Below are 10,462 nucleotides of genomic sequence, written 5' to 3'. Positions count from 1 at the left end.
ATATAAGTCTATTGACTTATATCACACTATATAAGTCTATGACTTAATACGGTCAGTATTTTGTATTATTATACAAAATACTGACCGAAATGTGTTTTAATCCAGTAACATTAGTCGAACAGCTCCACTGTAGTCAGTATTTGCTGTACCAACAGGTGTTCCTCCTAGATTTTTGTTTCCTGCTACTTGCGATCCAGAGTGCTAGAGAAAGACAGAGTGGCGACACTCCCATTGGACTCCGTTGTACGCTTTTTGCCGCCTACTTCCAGGGTATGCAGTCTCGCATAGTTCCAAACAATCCATTCACGGCGTCGGACATCATTCATTTTCATTGCTGGCCGTCGAGTAACTTGTGAGGTAAGTTGATTAAATAGCTACCTCTTTTGAATTGTCAACTGTCTATATTTTATCAGAGGCCCTTTATGATGCATATACTGATATTTATTTGTGTGTGTGCACAGCGTAATTATATATATTTTTATCTTGGTAGCCGACCGATTGCCTGCTAGTTTGTTAGCTCGTTAGTTAGCTTGACTTCGCCAGCTGTGAAGGTATCGCTACACCAACAATTACGAAGTTCAGTAGTGAATCTCTGACAACTTTTATTTAGTTAGTTATTGATGTTCGATTATAGGATCATTAAGGTTGATTAAGGACGGATTTTATTTAGGTTTTATCTGCTGAACCTGACGGTGTGTTAACTAGTCAGCTGAGTACTGTGTCTAGAAATAAGGTTTTATTATTTATTATTATTATTATTTATTTGTTTAATTATACCCTTGAAAGGGCTGTTGGATTACATGTATGAATACAAATTATTCCACACAAAAAATATCAGTAAGTGACATGACAATGACATAAGTTTAAATATGAAAAAGTATTAAGGCAAATTTCACAGTTGTGTTTTTTTTTGTTTTTTTTTACTGTTGATTTATTTAATGTTTTCCACTGTTTAAGTTCAATAATTGCAACATCTTTCCAGAAGTCAACAAGTAATCATGTTAAGAGGCCAAATACATCCATGGCAACCAGTAAGGTGTTTGGCAGTGTACTAGATGTTATGACCTTAGTTGAGGAAGTCTGCTAGGTTGAAATTGCCTTCTTAGTCTGACTCTTGTTGCCAAGGTACCCCTTATCACGGTTGTTTACCTTCCTCTCAGCCCTGATGCACTTTGCTTGTCATCACACAGGGCTCTAGAATGCGACCAAAATTTGTAAGGGTGCGACTAAGATTTTTCCTAGGTCGCACCGGTGCACCTAACGTCCTCGCATCCGCTGCCTCTCCACTAACGAAGCAACGTCGTTTATATCGATATGGTTTAATGTTGCGTTACGTGACCCATTCCTTCTGTAAAGCCGTGCCTGTGTTTGGATCTCTCCTCCGCCAGCCCCGCCCCCAATTACTCACACACGGCCCACCTGCGACATGCAGACAGACACAGCGCCGCCGGTCCACATTGCTGACATTTGTCTACAGTTGTAATTGTTATTAACACAGCTGTATATTGTTACGTATGAGAGGGAAACCTGTATTGGTACCAGTGTTATATATATATGTATAACAGCTAAAAGTAATATATGTTATATAATGTATGTATATATATATATATATATATATATATATATATATATATATATATATATAATTTTTTAAATATATCCCAGGCTATTTATTTCAGATAATTTACATGTGTTGCAGCTGTATATTTTCAAATTGGGCAGGAAACCCTGTCTTTGCATTTTATTTTAATCACATGTTTTAATAAAAGAGCTTGTGAAAAGTGGCTTTGACTTAAAACTGAACATTTAGCCCACTTTGTAAAAAAATATATATTAGAGATAGAGATATATATTGTGTATCGCCATTCAGCCGAAAAATACAGAGATATGATTTTTAGTCCTGGACTAGTGGAAGATCTGATAAGAATCAGTGAGCTGGGCCCAGTTTGGAGAATTTTGATGCTAGGGAGTGTGGCAAGCTGGTTTAGCCAATGCCAAAGGGGAAGAAGGCCAAATTACAGGTGTTGGCCATCTGAGGGGCATTTGACAGCAAGGGGGGACCCGCTATAAGACTTTGAGTACAGTATAATTGTGCTTCAGATAATAAAAAAAATGTACCAACTACTTATTCTTGTTTAAAATAATTGACATAATATATATATATATATGAATGTATATGGAGCGTGATAAAAAGGTGACCTTGAAATTGTGGCGTTAATGGTGATGTGAGGAAAAATTTGGGTGCACCTAAATTTTGTGCTGGTGCACCTAAATAAAAAAAGTTAGGCGCACCAGTGCGACCAAGGCAAAAAGTTATTCTGGAGCCCTGTCACATGTTTATATTTGACAGTGTCAGTATTTCTGTTTTAATCTGTGCACTTTGCTTGAATCCTTAACCTCAGCCTGATATATGTGGAGGATTTTTTTTTGTTAATTAATCACTTATACTATTCCCCCCTGTTCCTTCACTTTGTTCTTGTTTTTCAAGTAAGATACACAGCACACCTGTTCACACATTTGTTGTTCTTTTTCCACTCATGACTAACTTTGTTTTATTTATTGATACCCCCTGGCTCTACTTTGCTGCTCTTATTCATGCTATTTCCCACTTGTTTTTTGTTCCACAAACCTCAGCCTGATATATGTGGAGAGGATTTATTTTATTAAACACTCAGCATCTCAAACACTAACCCCCAAAACTCCTGGCTCCAGCTTTACATGCTGCATCCTCCTTTGCAGCGTGCGGATGTTAGGCAGTAGAATCTGCATTTGCTGAAGGGTTTTATAACCAGTGGTGCCAGCGGTAAATCTTATTTGTATTGCTTTTTTTTAATTGTCTCCTTTCCCCACTGTATTCCTTTTTTTATGTACTTGTTCTTGTTGTGTCACTCATTGTTTAATAAAAAAAATACATTTCATTTATTCATCCAAGTGTAATGAGTTGTTATTCTTTAATATATGTGATACTTTGTGTATGGCTTAGTCTTAAAATTAGCATGGTTGTGTGGTCAACTCCTGCCTCATCAGAAGAAGTGGGCTGGACACTAAATGCTGAATGGACTGTTGCTCCTCTGCTTTCTCAATCGCTCTCTGACCACGGGTAAGTGAATCGGAATTACAGGCAAAATCAAGGAAAATACAATAGTCCAGATGTGCAAAAAAGAACATCATGAATCATCTTTGATTTAAAAAATCATGTAGTAAGGTTAAGGTTAACCCTTGTGTTGTCCTTCGGGTCCCCGGGACTTAGTTTATTTTTCACGTTTTTGCATTGGCCTGGCGTTGAGCTTCGGGTCTCCCGGTGACCCTCGCGTACTATGTGATGTCATTTAACGTGAACTTGCACGGACATGTCAGAACGAACGCGTTTGTACACGCTAATACAAAATGTAAATAAACTAAACAAGCCTCCGTGACACAGACAATATAAGACAGTAGCCTAGTGCTACTCATGCTAACACGGACGTCAAGCTTTCCCTCCAAAACTTAAAAACGTATCTATACATAGCTTTCAGTTGTCACCCTACCACTCCAAATGTAAAACTGACATTTACAAATATGCAATAACAATCAAACAAGTACATGGGTATGTGTTTTTATTTATATTTACCATTCAATATAGCAATCGCTGCTGTCAGTACCATAGTAGAACATGACAGCGCTGCGTGTGTTTGGAACTATACAGGCTTACATGAACCACGTGACCACCCCGCTAGCGAGATCAACGAGTGTCGCAACTCTTACTATCTCTATGGCTCTGTTGCGATCTAATTGGAGACAAACAGCCAATCAGAATTGACCTTTTGATTCTACGATTGGTTGGTTTTGTGGCACACTTGTAACGCTGTGAAAATCTCTCTTCTCTGTGCTCAAAACATACAATTACTCGCTCAGGAATGTGACACATATATAACGCCATATTATTGTGGCTTGTTTGAATGTTCACAGTGAGCTGTTAAATAACAAATATAGATAAATGGACTTTCATTTTGAAGGCTAGGAAAATTACTAGTCTTTTCATGTAACTGTATGTAACAAATAGGTGAAAATAATTTAATATCGTGTTCAGAGATAATAAAATAAATAATACCACCCCTCCCAAAAAAAATATAATTTATTTTGTACAGAATTAGAAAAACAATTTTTGCAAAGAACTATAGAAAATGAGCTTTTATTTTGAAGGCGAATAAAACAAGGGGCGTGGCCAGAGTGATAGAGAAAGACACTTACTTACTATCTCTATGGCTCTGGGCGTGGCGTCAGCGGCTACAGGCGCTACTGTCATCACAAACCAAACGGACGTCACTGCGCTCACAGCGTCACTTCACGTTACGCTTCAAAGGAAATTACATCTTTTTTGAGTCTTTTTTCCCCAACATTTTTTTTATTAAAAACAATTCAGTACATTACAATTTCTCGTAGGAATATTGAGTTTGCATTCCTCAACAACAGTATCTATTGACGATGCATAAAGATACATACATACAAAATTAATTAAAAAGAAAGTCTCATCCCTCTAAAAACAACACTCGTTTCCTCTCTCCCTGCATGAAAGGAAGCAAGTTAGGGAAACGTATCCACGTAATGAAGAGACTTTTGGATGTACCTATGTGACTAAGTTCTACTCTTTGAACCATCAGGACTACCAGCGCAGGTTTGTGTGTGCTTTATCAATGAATCTCGTTTACTCTTTGTCTCGCCAAAGGGCGTGTTTCCCTCGGCTGTCAGTTGTATAGGCTAATGACAACAAATTGTTCCAGTTTAGCTCGCTAGCTCCGGGTAAAATGAAGAAACCGCACCCTGCTCGTCGAGCTCGAAATTATAATTTCTGAACTAATCAAGCCAGTATTACCCTAACTCTGTGGCTGATTGTATGCATGTCAGTGTAAAGTTAATGTGTCAGCCATGAGAACGCTGTCGTCAACACCGCCGACTGAAAGATCGATTTTTTTTACGTGTTTGGCAAAGCAAAGTACAAAATAATACAATTGTAAAGTTGAGTAGGTTGTAGCTAAGCATTTGACGTTAGATATTACGTTATGCCTACAGTCTCGACAGCTTTAACACATGTATGTTCCTCTGATGTTTAAATATATTGTGGCACAATGGATTTTTAGTGGATTTAGTTTCCGTGCTATTAACACTTCAAACGTAAACATGCCGCTCAATCTTTGCCTGAAGTAACCACTTCTAGTTAAAAAGGTGATAGCTGCTTGCTGGCTTTCTATCTGTTTTTTTTCATCTATCTCATGGGCACAAATACATCAAAAAGTCAGGGGTGCATGCTGGGTGCTTTCAGTCAGTCAAAGCAACCATGAACTGACTGAGTGAACCATGGATGTATTATGGTGAACAGCCAATTGAAATGCAACTGGGGGAACTGAACAGTTAGGTCACGGTGATGAACTAGTTCTTTCAGATGACAATAGGACTTGGCAGATGCCCTTTTTAAGAGTGATAAATACGAGTGCAGTGGAGTAAATACATTTCTAAGATCTCCAACTTTAAAGCAACCAACCAAAAGACATAAAACTATACAATTACAGCAGAGTAACAGTACAAAATAGTAGAAGAGAAAAAAAACCTTACTCCTAATACCAACAACAACCTAAAACTAGAACGGCAAGTGGTTATGCAGGGGGTCCAAGCCCCCCAGTGCAAGTCGCCCCCGGCAGGCCTTAGTGGTGATGCAAGATGGAGCTGCTTGCCCATATGCGTGATGCTTGTTGCAGGTTGAGAGAAGAGTAGTTTGGAAATATAATTGTAGGATATTTCATAATTTTGCAACAAAAAGGCCACCTAGCGCCTCCTCAAAATAAAAATAAAATGTGCAAACTAGTGGCTGATCTATTCCATATTTTGCACATAGCCTCAGTGGACCATGGGGAACTACTCCTTTTGAGTTTCGTGTTAATCTGAGTAATTTTTCACATGGTACACAACACTTCCTGTTTTGAGTACAACCTACAGGAATTTTTTTGTCTATAACTTCCTCATAATTTAACTTTTTTATCAGGAGGATCCACAGATACTACATGCAAATTTCAATGTAGGTCGGACGTACGGTAGGAAGAGGTTGGAAAAAGTAGGTTTTTAAATATATCACTATTTAGCTAATTACTTTTTTTTAATTGAAACAGCACCACCTATTGGCCGATTGACCCCAAAATCGTTACAGAGCCTCAGTGGACAATGGGCAACAACTGTGTCAAGGTTCGTATTAAAATATGTAATACTGAAAGCTAGTGTTTGAAATAGTTACTGTAGTACAAATTCAAAATACTGGAGAGAGTCATCTCCTCCGCCCCCTCCTCCCCAGACTCTAAGTTCACGGAGGTTGCCAGGCTGAGACCACAGCAGCCACAACAATGTTGCTAGTCTTGTCTTACATAGCCAGACATTAACGTTACTTCACAGCACAGCGGAGTAGATAATGTTTGATGCGGGCAATATTGACAGTCATAAAAGCCCGTGCGGAGCTTTGTACCCAACTGTAAGAGCTGTCCTCTCCACCCGATGGACAGACACACTTCCTAGGCTTAGAGTATATGGTAGGAACCGCTAAAAACACAAAAACCTCGTCATCCTCTCCACCCGACAGACAGACACACTTCCTTGGTTTAGAATTACGGTAGGAACTGTCAGCCCTTCAACTCTCTGGAACTCAGAAACGTGCTGTACTTGCTGGACTTACAGCTGCAAAGAAAATGATTGCAACTCGTTGGAAACCACCTCACGACCTGTTTATCCGCACATGGACCATTTCCTATTTGGATGTAGTGTATATGGAGCTGTCCACGGCACGTATCAATGGAGCTCCAGGAAAGACCCTGGACACGTGGATGAATATTGCTGAGGCTGTGAAGTCCGGGCTGTAGCCTTGTTAGGTTCCTTATCTTGTGTCTGTCTGTGTTTGTGTCTGTTTGTGTATGTGTTTGTGTGTGTCTGTTTCTGCTTGTTGTTTTTGTCTCCCTTCCTCCCGTCTTTCCTCTTCGTTTCCCCCCCCTTCTTCTGGCCCTGGGACACGTTCTCTGTCTCGGTGTATTGTTTGTAGTTTGTAGTTGTTTATTTCCTTTAATAATATAAAAATAAAACATTTGATCACAAAAAAAAGAATTGCGGTAGGAACTGCTAAAAAATAACACTACCTTGCCGTCCTCTCCACCCGACTGAACCCACTTTATTGGCTTAGAATTACGGCAACAATAGCTAAACACACTGCAAACTCACGATCCTTGTGGGATCCATAATAACACATTAAAGGTCATGTTACTGAAGGCCCCTGTGATGCCCATGATGTGCACATGTTAAGTTTATGTCTCAGAATTGTTCAAATATTATTAAGGTTGTGTCGGCCAGCCATCACGATGGACGATGATATTGTGAGCAACCATCGTGATGCCACGCCCCCCACCCTGTCAGACACACGCTAATCTTAGTTGCGGGCGCTGGACAGGAAATTGACAACTGCGTCGGTCTTAAACTAGAAAAGACACTTGTGTCATGAGGGTGCTATTTTATGTGTGAGTTAATATTGCGCATCTGTTCATGTGCGCTGCAAAAGTTATGTTTCTGTTTATTGAATGCGATATTCAGTGCAAATATAACGGAGAATGTAGTTTAATCTCAGTAATGATGGTATATTAGGTTATTACTGTCGCTCTGTTAAAGGCAAACGTTCCACTGTACTGTCATTACATAGTTAAGTGAAAGTAGGTCAAGTTGTAACTTACTGCCCCTACCAGCAGGCGGCAGCATAGCCATTTAATACTGTCTATTTACAGAGGGCATTTAAATGTATGTCTGATCGTTAATATGTTAACTGTTAGCTGAATCGTCAATTGCCAATTTAGGGAGACATCGCCCAACCCTAAATATTATATTAACCTTATGTGAACCACTACTAAAAGTATTACGTTTTTTTGTCCTTTGATGTGACAGCCCTAAATTACATGTTTAATTAAAAACTCTATGGGGGGAGAGAGATATTAGAATTATATCCGCAGTCCCGTGGTTAATCCAGCGTTACGGATCGGGCCAGTTGGATCATACAGATTAACATTCTGATTAATAGCGAGTGGGTGAAATAATAAACAACTGACGAGGAAAATATTAACATTCTCTAAAATGTGAACATAGCAGAGCTGCTGTCGGACAGACAGCTTAATTTGTAAGTGAAGAAACAGCAGCAACTTCATTAGGATTAGGCTATTTCAGAAGTAAAATGTCTAGTTCTGTTTCCTCTGTTCCTCTACAGTTAGTTTTGCTGTTTAAATGTCCAAGGATATCAGCTGTAGTGACATTACTGTGTGTATGGAACCATTTACAAGCAGCCTCTCTAATCATTAAACTAAATTGTTATAGAAAACACTCATACATTAATACAATACATCATTAAAAAGCAACGGAGCCTACAGGGATAAAGGGTCAGTGAAATGTCCATGCGAGTCTCTAAATCGGAGAAAATAATTAATTTAGGTGGGTGGAAGGTGGAAGATTTTAAGCTTACAGGCGGATTCGGATAAAGAGCCAATCCACACATTAATAATAGTGTGTTTGTGTGTATATAATATAGGCCTACTGTAGCCTTTATTAGGGCCCGAGCGCCGACAGCGGCGAAGGCCCTATTGAAACTGAAGGAATTATTATTAGGGCCCGAGCGCGGACAGCGGTGAAGGCCCTATTGAAACTGAAGGAATTATTATTATTATTATTAGGGCCCGAGCGCCGACAGCGGCGAAGGCCCTATTGAAACTGAAGGAATTATTAGGGCCCGAGCGCCGACAGCGGCGAAGGCCCTATTGAAACTGAAGGAATTATTATTATTATTATTATTATTAGGGCCCGAGCGCCGACAGCGGCGAAGGCCCTTTTGAAACTGAAGGAATTATTATTAGGGCCCGAGCGCCGACAGCGGCGAAGGCCCTATTGAAACTGAAGGAATTATTATTATTATTAGGGCCCGAGCGCCGACAGCGGCGAAGGCCCTATTGAAACTGAAGGAATTATTATTAGGGCCCGAGCGCCGACAGCGGCGAAGGCCCTATTGAAACTGAAGGAATTATTATTATTCTTTTTCCCGGCAAATGAATTGGCTTTTTGAGGGGCTTAACATATTCAAAAACTCACCAAATTTGGCGGTCGCATCAAGTTTGGTGAAAATTTACGTATTTTAAGGGTTTCGGGAATAGGCGCTCAAAAATGGCTCGCTAGCACCCCCTACAATGTTAAAAAAATTGAGCCCCTGCAGTGCGTTTAACGTAGACTCACGAAACTTGGTACACATATGTATCATGTCAAGATGTACAAAAAACGTCATTGAAGCCATACCCTAAGCCCAACAGGAAGTCCGCCATTTTGATTTCAATGTTCGAAATTAGTGCGATTTTGGCCATTTCCACATGTCGTACTTTAACGAACTCCTCCTAGAGATTTCATCCGATCAACTTCAAATTCGGTCTGTGCCATCTTAAGACATTAAAGATGAAAAGTTGTTAAAAGAAAAACTTTTCGTCATAGGGCATGGCCGTGGCGGGGCGGCCATTTTGTGCGTTTCGCCGCCGAAACAGGAAGTGGGTGTAACTCGAGTGTACATTGTCCGATTGGCTCAAAACTTTTCAGGATTCATAAGAGTCCAACCCTGAGGACAAATAAAGGCCGATATTTACTTAAAGTCATAGCGCCCCCTAGTGGCAACAGGAAGTAGGCCTAAAAGTCAAGGTGCTATACTTTAATGAACTCCTCCTAGAGATTTCATCCGATGTACTTCAAACTTGGTCTCTATCATCCCAACACCTTAAAGATGAAAAGTTATTAAAAGAAAACCTTTTCGTCAGACGGTGTGGGCGTGGCGTGGCGGCCATTTTGAGTGTTTAGGGATGAACAAAGAAGTTGTTGTAACTTGAGTGTACGTTGTCGTATCTGCACGAAAATTCTCACGATTGACAAGGGTCCAGGCCTGAGGACACCTACAGGCCAAAATTGACTTTTGGTCATAGCGCCCCCCCCTGGCAACAGGAAATGCGCCTTATATGACAAACATCATCCAATTTACATGAAACTTAGAATGTGTGGTCTACATGTGATAATGAGCCAGCCCCTATAATATAACCACGCCCACTTAATCAGGCCACGCCCCCTTTCATAACATTTGTACCGTTTAAGGTAGAGTCTTGTGTGAGGTGTCATTGAACTCAGCAGAGAGTTGCTTCTTCATTGGTGATGGTTTCGCCCGCCCCCTATGCTTAAGCCACGCCCCCTTTCATGAATGCTGATCCATCTAAGGTAGAGTCTTGTGTGAGGTGTCATTGAACTCAGCAGAGAGTTCCTTCTTCATTGGTGATCGTTTGGCCTGCCCCCTATGCTTAGGCCACGCCCCCTTTCATAACATTTGAACCGTTTAAGGTAGGGTCTTGTGTGAGGTGTCATTGAACTCAGCAGAGAGTTGCTTCTTCATTGGTGA

At 40.2% G+C, this 10,462-nt stretch overlaps 1 long non-coding RNA gene across 1 annotated transcript in view; it reads left to right on the top strand.

Moving 5' to 3' along the window:
* The first annotated feature begins 4,387 nt into the window (after positions 1–4,387).
* LOC116050677 overlaps positions 4,388–10,462 on the top strand; it is a 9,583-nt gene continuing 3,508 nt past the window's right edge. The window contains exon 1 of the long non-coding RNA XR_004105127.2: positions 4,388–4,654. This is a non-coding gene — a long non-coding RNA (uncharacterized LOC116050677). The remainder of the gene's footprint in view (positions 4,655–10,462) is intronic.

This window comes from Sander lucioperca, chromosome 2 (genome assembly GCF_008315115.2).
Source record: "Sander lucioperca isolate FBNREF2018 chromosome 2, SLUC_FBN_1.2, whole genome shotgun sequence".
NCBI lineage: Eukaryota > Metazoa > Chordata > Actinopteri > Perciformes > Percidae > Sander > Sander lucioperca.
The sequence above is the reverse complement of the archived record's forward strand: the minus strand, read 5'-3'. Positions and strand labels throughout refer to the sequence as shown.